This window comes from Leptonychotes weddellii, chromosome 10 (genome assembly GCF_054177405.1).
Source record: "Leptonychotes weddellii isolate Sample4059 chromosome 10, ASM5417740v2, whole genome shotgun sequence".
Taxonomy (NCBI): Eukaryota; Metazoa; Chordata; class Mammalia; order Carnivora; family Phocidae; genus Leptonychotes; species Leptonychotes weddellii.
In genome coordinates this window covers 20,028,391-20,038,255 of record NC_138378.1, presented here as the reverse complement: position 1 = coordinate 20,038,255, position 9,865 = coordinate 20,028,391, and the positions used below count along the sequence as shown (strand labels likewise).

The window sequence follows — 9,865 nt, the reverse complement described above, 5'->3', positions numbered from 1 at the left end:
CCCTGGGCCCCATCTGGAGGTGGGGCAGTTGCTGAGTTCTTACAGGGCTTTATCATTTCCCCCCTTTAGCAGCCACCTGTCAGGGTTGGGTGCCCTGCATCCTTATTTCTTGTTCTCAAACCTGGCCCATATCCCTTTCATCACAGTGGGCAGGGGGCATATGCCTCCCATGCTACACCAGTCTTCCCTGGGATAAACAGTCAAGCTTTGGGGTTGCTGTGTGGTGAGGAAACTTAGGGAGCTAGCAACTTTATCCTCCCCCTCAACCAGTGAGGGGTTGAACTGTAGTATGAAGCCAGCACAGAAAGCAGCAGACATGAAATGGATGCTTCAGTCATGTCTGAAACTGGTACCACCTCTAGACTTCCCTATTATGTAAGCTAGTAAATTTCCCTTTTTTGCTTAAGATAGCTGTGAGTTTCATTTACTTCTTTACTTCATAATGAAATGACTGTACATTTCATTGCAGCCCAAACAGTTCTAAGTCAAGGCCTGCAGCAGTAAACAGCCTTGCTATGTGCCTGGACCTGTGCAGTGTTCATTATTAAATTTTGTATACACACAAAAGAAGTGAGGTGCCCTTCTCATAGGTAAAGAAATTGAGTGTTTGTTAAATTAATTGGCCTGCACTGTACAGCCAGTATTAAATGGAGCTAAGATATGAACTGAAGTCTGTCTTGCTTGAAGGTCACCCTGACATCTGCCTGCACCTTATCTGAACTAGTGATGGGCAGGTGGTTCACTGCCTACTGGCATTCAAGTAACATGGTTTGGGCTAAACAGTAGAAATTTCTTCTACTGAACCAAATCGGCTTCTTCCTGATTCCAGTAGACCTAGATGGAGGATATCCAATCTCCCACAAGTCACTCTCCTGTAGAAATTAGGAGTCAGTGCCTCCCCATTCACGTTCCCCAGATTAAAGAGCTCCGGTTTGAGAGAGTTTAGCCATTCATCCAAAGTCCTGGTTTCCATTTCCCTCTATCAGTAGCCCTCAAACTGGACACTTGGCCCTAGGGCTTGGCAGAATAGGAATATGCTGGAAGGGCTCTTCAAAAGAAGTTCAATACTCATTTTCATCTGGAAAATGAATATTAATATTACCCTAAAAGGGTAAGTGATTTGGATGGTTTGACTGCCTTAGAAGAGATGGCTTCCTACAAATACTTTTCAAAGAACTGAAACCAAAAGCATCTTCTGCATCAAGCTTCAAATAGATGAACCCCAGAGTAAGCAAGCACTTTAGATAATAAAAGTTGACAGGGATAATGTGGCTAGAGCCCCTCTCCTCTGAAGCTAGAATGTTACCTAAGGACATCTAACTTTACTCTAACAGTCCCGTTTAGGAAACAGCATTTAAATGCATTGGCTGGCTCAGTTAGAGCATGTGACTCTTTATCTTGGGGTCGTGAGTTTGAGCCCCATGTGGGGTGTAGAGATGACTTTAAAAAAAATAAAATCTTAAAAAAAAAAAAAACCCTCTAGGGTTGGACTTGACTCTGGATTTAAAAAGTACACTCTAGGGGCGCCTGGCTGGCTCAGTCAGTGGAGCATGCAACTCTTGATCTCAGGGTCATGAGCTCTAGCCCCATGTTGTGGGTAGAGATTACTAAAAAAAAATAATAACAATTTAAAAAAGAAATAAAAACTACACTCTAGTTTAGAAACTGCTAATGGGAAAAACTCCCAGAGGGGAGGGGCTTAGCCTGTCTTGGTGTGCTGTAACCTTGGTGTGTTAGCTGCTGTAGAGAAGAAGGGAACTCGGGGGAGGGGGGGGTTGGAATGTGGAAATAACAATTATCAATGCTCTCAATGTTACTGGTTTCCAAAGTACTTTATAATCTAAGCCTGCATTTAGATTCTGGCTCTGTCATCTAATTAGGTGTCATGATCATAGGCAAGTCAATTTACCACTCCAAACTTTTTTTTTTTTTTAAAGATTTTATTTATTTATTTGACAGAGATAGATACAGCGATAGAGGGAACACAAGCAGGGGGAATATGAGAGGGGGGAAGCAGGCTTCCCGCTGAGCAGGAAGCCCGATGCGGGGCTCCATCCCAGGACCCTGGGATCATGACCTGAGCCGAAGGCAGACACTTAATGACTGAGCCACCCAGGTGCCCCTACCACTCCAAACTTTAGTCTCCTCATCAATAAAATGAGCATAGGAATATTCACCTCTTAGGAGGATGAAATAGGATACTCCACGTTACTGTTATTATATATTGCTATCATCTGGCCTCTCAGCACAGGGCTGGGAGTAAAACAGAACTGTGAAAATAACTTGCCCCATACCACACAGCTGTTAAGTGGCAGAACTGGAAGGAATTACCCAGAGAAGTAGTTCTCAAGCCTTAATATGTATCAAAGTCATCAGGAGAGCTTACAAAAATGCAAATTCCCAGCCTCACCCCCAGGGAGTACAGGAATCTACACTCTTTACTTATGCCACAGGAGATCCTCATGCTATTGCTCCAGGGACCTGATCATTTATGATCAGGACACTGACTTATCCCAAGGAAGCTGCTAAATTAAGACAGCACCTTACCTTTCAAAGTTTTAAGATAAGAGGAAGAAGGGTACCACCAAGTAGTTTACCCCTCCCCCTGCCAAACCATTTGACTTCCCCCTCAGCTCCTAGGAGTCTATTGTGGCCTGAAGGTCAAGGGTAACCTTCCTGAGATGGTCATTTTAATTACATAAATAATCCACATTTACTATAGAAAATTTTTAAATAAAGGTAAAAGAGAGGAGTTCAGTATAGTGGTTAAGAGCCCAGCCAACTTTTGGAGGAAAACATGTAAAACATTTAGCAAAGTTGGCACCTAGTAAGAACCCAGTAAGTACTAGTAAAACATTTATCTTAGGTAAAAAGAGGGCCTGGATACAAACTTAGACCTCTACTTCACAACGGGTGCTCTTTCCACAGCTTGTGGTTTTTTTCCCCACAGGACTCTGATTTCTGTGACTCCATCTGTGTCTGTCCAGGGCCCCCAGTCTTACCCCTCAGAGCACACTTTCCTCTCCAAGCCCTCCTACAAGCAGCTGGCAGTGGCACAGAGGCCTTCAGTGGAGAGGACATACTCGGTCCCAAGGCTGAGATGGTGTGTTTAACTGGTGCTTAAAAGGTCCCAACCTCACAAAGGCAAAATCTGTCCTACTTCCAAATCTCTCTCCCACTTCCAAATCTGACTCTTCATCAAGTTCTTTTCCATCTTAGACCACCCAGGATGTTTATTTTAACCAGATGGATGCACTGGGATTCAGCCAGACTCCCTACTTCCTAAGATAAGGAAAGCCTTGGGTGAAAGCACAAAGGGATTAAGTCTCAGCCCCATAAATACCCTCCAGGCAAGGGTTCTCCATGCTAACTCCCAGCTTGGCTTTGTCTGCTCCTAGAAAACTAAGAGGAGGAACACAGATCAGGTTTCAGATGCCTACTGAACCTCTAACTTGCTGTGTGACACTGAGCTGGACTGGATCTAAGGACCCCTCTAAATATAACGTTCTGTGACACCCCCCCCCCATGTAATCAAAACTTAATGAATCTCAGAGTTAAGAGCTTCACAACATAATACTACATATAAAACTCTTCTTGCAAAAAATAAAATTATCTGTTTACAGATATGATCATATATGTAAAATCCTAAAGACTCCACCAAAAGGAAACAGAAAATAATAAATGGATTCAGCAAAGTTGCATGATACAAAATCACAAAAAATCAGTTGTGTTTCTACACACGAACAATGAACAATCCAAAAAGGAAATTAAAAAAATTTTTCAAATTATAATAGCATCAAAAAGAATAAAATAGTTAAGAATTAACCAAAGAAGTGAGACTTATGCACTGAAAACTAGAAAACATTGCTGAATGAAATTAAGGAAGATAAAAATAAATGGAAAAATATCTTGTGTTCATGGATTGGAAGACTTACCTACAGATTTTCACTGCAATCTCTATCAAAACCCCACTGATTTTTCTTTTTTAAATAGACTCCATGCCCAACTTGGAGCTTGAACTCACAACCCCAAGATCAAGAGTTGCATGCATGTTCTACCAAATGAACCAGCCAGGTGCCCCTCCAATGACTTTTTTTTTTTTTTTGCAGAAATGGAACAACTCATTCTAAAATGTATATGGAGGGGCGCCTGGGTGGCTCAGTCGTTAAGTGTGTGCCTTCGGCTCTGGTCATGATCCCAGGGTCCTGGGATCGAGCCCCACATCGGGCTCCCTGCTCCGCGGGAAGCCTGCTTCTCCCTCTCCCACTCCCCCTGCTTGTGTTCCCTCTCTTACTGTGTCTCTCTCTGTCAAAGAAATTAAAAAATCTTTAAAAAAAAAAATAATAAAAATAAAAATAAAATGTATATGGAATCTTAAGGAACCCCCAATAACCAAAACAATCTTGAAAAAGAACAAAGTTTGAAGACTCACACCTCCTGATTTCAAAACTTACTACAAAGCTAAAGTAATCAAAAAGTGTGGTATTGGCACAACGACAGAAATAAATAGACCAAAGGAATAGGATTTGACAGGTTTGCAGTATACCCTCACAAATGTGGTCAAATGATCTTCAACAAAGGTGCTAAGACCATTTGATGCAGGAAGGACAGTCTTTTTAATAAATGGTGTTGGGAAAACTGGATATCCACATGTAAAAGAATGAAGTTGGACCCTTACCTAACACCACATAAAAAAATTAACTCAGTGGGGCACCTGTCTGGCTCAGTCAGTGGAGCATGTGACTCTTTTTTTTTTTTAAAGATTTTATTTATTTGACAGAGAGAGACACAGTGAGAGAGGGAACACAAGCAGGGGGGAGTGGGAGAGGGAGAAGCAGGCTTCCTATGGAGCGGGGAGTCCGATGCAGGGCTCAATCCCAGGCCCCTGGGGTCACGACCTGAGCCAAAGGCAGACGCCCAACGACTGAGCCACCCAGGTGCCCCGGAGCATGTGACTCTTGATCTTAGGGTCATAAGTTTACAGAGCTTATATTAAACAACAAAAAAAATTAACTCAAAATGGATCAAACACCTAAATATAAGTGCTAAACTAAAAAACCTCTTAGAAGAAATCAGGGGAGAAGCTTGTTGACATTGATTTAGCAATTTTTTTTTAGGTTTTTTTTGTTGTTGTTGTTTTGGTTTGTTTTGTTTTAAAGTAATCTCTACACCCAAGAAAGGGCTTGAAATCATGACCCTGAGATCAAGAGTCACATGCTCTGGGGCACCTAGGTAGCAAAGTCAGTTGAGCGTCTGACTCTTGGTTTTGGCTCAGGTCCTGATCTCAGGGTTGTGAGATCAAGCCCCATGTTGGGCTCTCGCTCAGTACAGAGCCTGCTTAAGACTCTCTCCCTCTGCCCCGCCCCTCTCCTCTAAAATAAATAAATAAATCTTTTTTTTTTTTTAAGAGCCACATGCTCTTCCAACTGAGCTCCCTAGGCGCCCTGGCAGTGATTTCTTGGATATGATACCAAAAGCACAGGCAACAACAACAAAAAATTAGACAAAGTACACTTCATGAAAATAAAAAACTTTTTTTTTTTAAAGATTTTATTTATTTATTTGACAGAGACAGAGATAGCGAGAGCAGGAACACAAGCAGCAGGAGTGGGAGAGGGAGAAGCAGGCTTCCTGCGGAACAGGGAGCCCAATGCGGGGCTCGATCCCAGGACCCTGGGACCATGACCTGACCCAAAGGCAGACGCTTAACGACTGAGCCACCCAGGCACCCAAAAATTAAAAACTTAAAAAAAATTTAAGTAATCTCTACTTAATAAAGGGGCATGAACTCACAACCCTGAGATCAAGAGTCACATACTCTACCAACTGAGCCAGCCAGGTGCCCCCCAAATTAAAAACTGTTGTATATCAAAGAATACTATCAATAGAGTAAAAAAGGGGGGCGCCTGGGTGGCTCAGTCGTTAGGCATCTGTCTTCGGCTCGGGTCATGGTCCCAGGGTCCTGGGATTGAGCCCCACATCGGGCTCCCTGCTTGGCGAGAAGCCTACTTCTCCCTCTCCCACTCCCCCTGCTTGTGTTCCTGCTCTCGCTATCTCCCTGTCAAATAAGTAAATAAAATCTTTAAAAAAAACACAAACACAGAGTAAAAAGGTAACCCACAGAATAGGAGAAAATATTTGCAAATTACATAAATGATAAAGGATTAATATCCAGAATATATACAGAACCCCTAAAACTCAACAACAACAAAAAAACAAATGACAGGACTCAAAAAATGGGCAAGGGTCTGGAATAGACATTTCTCCCAAGACATACAAATGACCAACAAGCACATGAAAAGATGCTCAACATCAGTAATCATTAGGAAAATGCAAATAAAAATCATAATGAGATACCACTTCACACCCATTAGGTTGGCTATTATCAAGGGGCACCAGGGTGGCTCAGTAGGTTAAGCATCTGCCTTCAGTTTAAGTCATGATCTCAGGGCCCTGGAATCAAGCCCCATGTCCAAGCCCCGTGTCCAACTCCCCAATCATCGGGGAGTTTGCTTCTCCCTCTCCCTCTGCCCCTCCCCACCAACTCATGTATGCTTTCTCTATCTCAAATAAATAAATAAAATCTTAAAAAAAAAAAAAAACAGAAAACAAGTATTGGTGAGAATGTGGAGAAATTGGAACTCTTGCATACTGTTGGTGGAAATGCAAAATGGTGCAGCTACTGTAGAAAACAGTATGGTCGTTCCTCAAAAAATTAAAAAGAGAATTATCACATAATCCAGCAATTCCACTCTGGGTATATACCCGACAGAATTGAAAGCAGGAATATAAAAAGATATTTGTATACCCATATTCATAATAGTATTATTCACAACAGCAAAGAGGTGGAAGCAGCCTAAGTGTCCCCCAGTAGATGAAAAAATAACAAAATGAGGTATATATTATGAAACTGAATAAAGGGAACCTCATTTAAGGTGGAGATGGGGGAGGGGCGCCTGGGTGGCTCAGTCGGTTAAGCGGCTGCCTTCGGCTCAGGTCATGATCCCAGGGTCCTGGGATCGAGCCGCGCGTGGGCTCCCTCCCTGCTCAGTGTGGAGCCTGCTTCTCCCTCTCCCTCTGCCTGACTCTCTGCCTACTTTGCTCTCTCTCTGTCGAATAAATAAATAAAATCTTAAAAAAATAAAAAAAAGATGGAGATGGGTGGGGGGACCTGGGTGGCTCAGTCAGTAAAGGGGTTGACTCTTGATTTCAGCTCAGGTCATGATCTCAGGGTCTTGGGATAGAGCCCCATGCTGGACTCTGAGCTCAGCGGAGAGTCTGCTTGAAATTCTCTTCCTCTCTCTATCCCTCTGAGCCTCCCCTCATGTGCACACACACTCTCTCTCGCAAATAAATAAATCTTAAAAAAAAAATGGAAATGGGGGCGCCTGGCTGCCTCAATAGATGGAGCATGCGACACTTAATCTCAGGGTTGTGAGTTCAAGCACCGCACTGGGTGTAGCAATTACTTAAAAAATAAAAAATAAATGTTATGGGGCACCTGGGTGGCTCAGTTGGTTAATTGTCTGCCTTCAGCTCAGGTCATGATCCCAGAGTCCTGGGATCAAGCCCCGCATTGGGCTCTCTGCTCAACGGGGAGCCTGCTTCTCTCTCTCCCTCTGCCTCCCACTCTGCCTACTTGTGCTCTCTCTTTTAAGGATTTTATTTATTTATTTGAAAGAGAGAGACACAGCGAGAGAGGGAACATAAGCAGGGGGAGTGGGAGAGGGAGAAGAAGCAGGCTTCCTGCGGAGCAGGGAGCCCGATGCGGGGCTCTATTCCAGGATGCTGGGACCATGACCTGAGCTGAAGGCAGACGCTTAACGACTGAGCCACCCAGGTACCCCACTGTGCTCTCTCTCTTATAAATAAGTTCTTTTAAAAAATAAATTTTAGGGGCGCCTGGGTGGCTCAGTCGTTGGGTGTCTGACTTCGGCTCAGGTCATGATCCCAGGACCCTGGGATCGAGCCCTGCATTGGGCTCCCTGCTCCTTGGGAAGCCTGCTTCTCCCTCTCCACCCCCCCTGCTTGTGTTCCCTCTCTCGCTGTGTCTCTCTCTGTCAAATAAATAAATAAAATCTTTAAAAATAAATAAATAAATAAATAAATAATAAAAAACAAATTTTAAAAAGTTTTTTAAGGGCGCCTGGGTGGCTCAGTTGGTTAAGCGACTGCCTTCAGCTCAGGTCATGATCCTGGAGTCCCTGAATCGAGTCCCACATCAGGCTCCCTGCTCGGCAGGGAGTCTGCTTCTCCCTCTGACCCTCCCCCCTCTCATGTGCTCTCTCTCATTCTCTCTCTCTCAAATAAATAAAATCTTAAAAAAAAAAAAAGTCTTTTAAAAAAATTAAATAATAAAATAGAGTTGGGAGGCCAGCAGAAGGAGCTCTCACACCCTATCAGTACTCATCAATTAAACAGAAAGATCCCAACAGACATACCTTTAACTCCCAACAGGAAGAAGCCTATTTTTTACTACCCAGCAGGAGGAAGAAAGATCTTCTCCTTGCCCAGTAACAGCCCAGTCAATGAAAGACCATTACAACTGTTATAGCCAATGAAGAGACACTATACTTCAAACTCCTAGCTTAATCCAACATGTACTTTTTGTTTATAAAAGCCCCTCCCAATACCCTTCCTCTATAAAAGCAAGTTTCTCCCTTTTGTTCTCTGGATTTGCCTATCATTTTGCTACAGTTTGCATGTCCCAAATAGCAATACTCTGCTATTCCCAAATAAACTCATTTTTGCTGGTAAAAAAAGTGAGTTTTTTTTTTTTTCCAAAGATTTTATTTCTTTATTTGACAGAGAGAGACACAGCGAGAGAGGGAACACAAGTGGGGGAATGGGAGAGGGAGAAGCAGGCTTCCTGCAGAGCAGGGAGCCCAATGCAGGGCTTGATTCCAGCACCCTGGGATCATAACCTGAGCCGAAGGCAGACGCTTAACAACTGAGCCACCCAGGCACCCCGAGTTTTATTTTTTTTTTTTAAAGATTTTATTTATTTATTTGAGAGAGAGAATGAAAGAGAGAGAGAGCACACAAGAGGGGGGAGGGTCAGAGGGAGAAGCAGACTCCCCGCTGAGCAGGGAGCCCGATGCGGGACTCGATCCCGGGACTCCAGGATCATGACCTGAGCCGAAGGCAGTCGCTTAACCAACTGAGCCACCCAGGCGCCCCCCGAGTTTTATTTTTAAGGTTAACAATATATACAATGAACACCTAAAGAACATTTAACAAAGTTATTCTGCCTTAAAAAGGAAGGAAATTCAGGGGGCCTGGGTGGCTCAGTCGGTTGAGCATCTGCCTTTGGCTCAGGTCATGATCCAGGGTCCTGGGATGTAGCCCCACATTGGGCTTCCTGCTCCTTGGGAGCCTGCTTCTCCCTCTCCCACTCCCCCTGCTTGTGTTCGCTCTCTCGCTGTCTCATTCTCTGTCAAATAAATAAATAAAAAACCTTAAAAAAAAAGTTAAAGAAAAAAAAAAGGAAGGAAATTCTGACACTGGCTATACCATGGATGAATCCTGCAAACAGTATGCTAACTGAAATAAGCCAATCAGAAAAGGACTAACACGGTGTGATTCCACTCTTATGAGGTACTTAGTCAAATTTAGGGACAGAAAGTAGAATGGTAGTTGTTGGGGACTGGGATAAAGAGAGATTGAGGGGGCGCCTGGGTGGCTCAGTTGGTTAAGCAACTGCCTTCGGCTCAGGTCATGATCCTGGAGTCCCGGGATCGAGTCCCACATCAGGCTCCCTGCTCAGCAGGGAGTCTGCTTCTCCCTCTGACCCTCCTCCCTCTCATGCTCTCTGTCTCTCATTCTCTCTCTCGCAAATAAATAAAGTCTTAAAAAAAAAAAAAAA

At 43.6% G+C, this 9,865-nt stretch overlaps 1 long non-coding RNA gene across 3 annotated transcripts in view; it reads right to left on the bottom strand.

Moving 5' to 3' along the window:
* Nucleotides 1-9,865, bottom strand: part of LOC102733102 (uncharacterized) — a 118,244-nt gene that overhangs the window by 104,150 nt on the left and 4,229 nt on the right. The gene's annotated exons all lie outside the window — the stretch shown is intronic.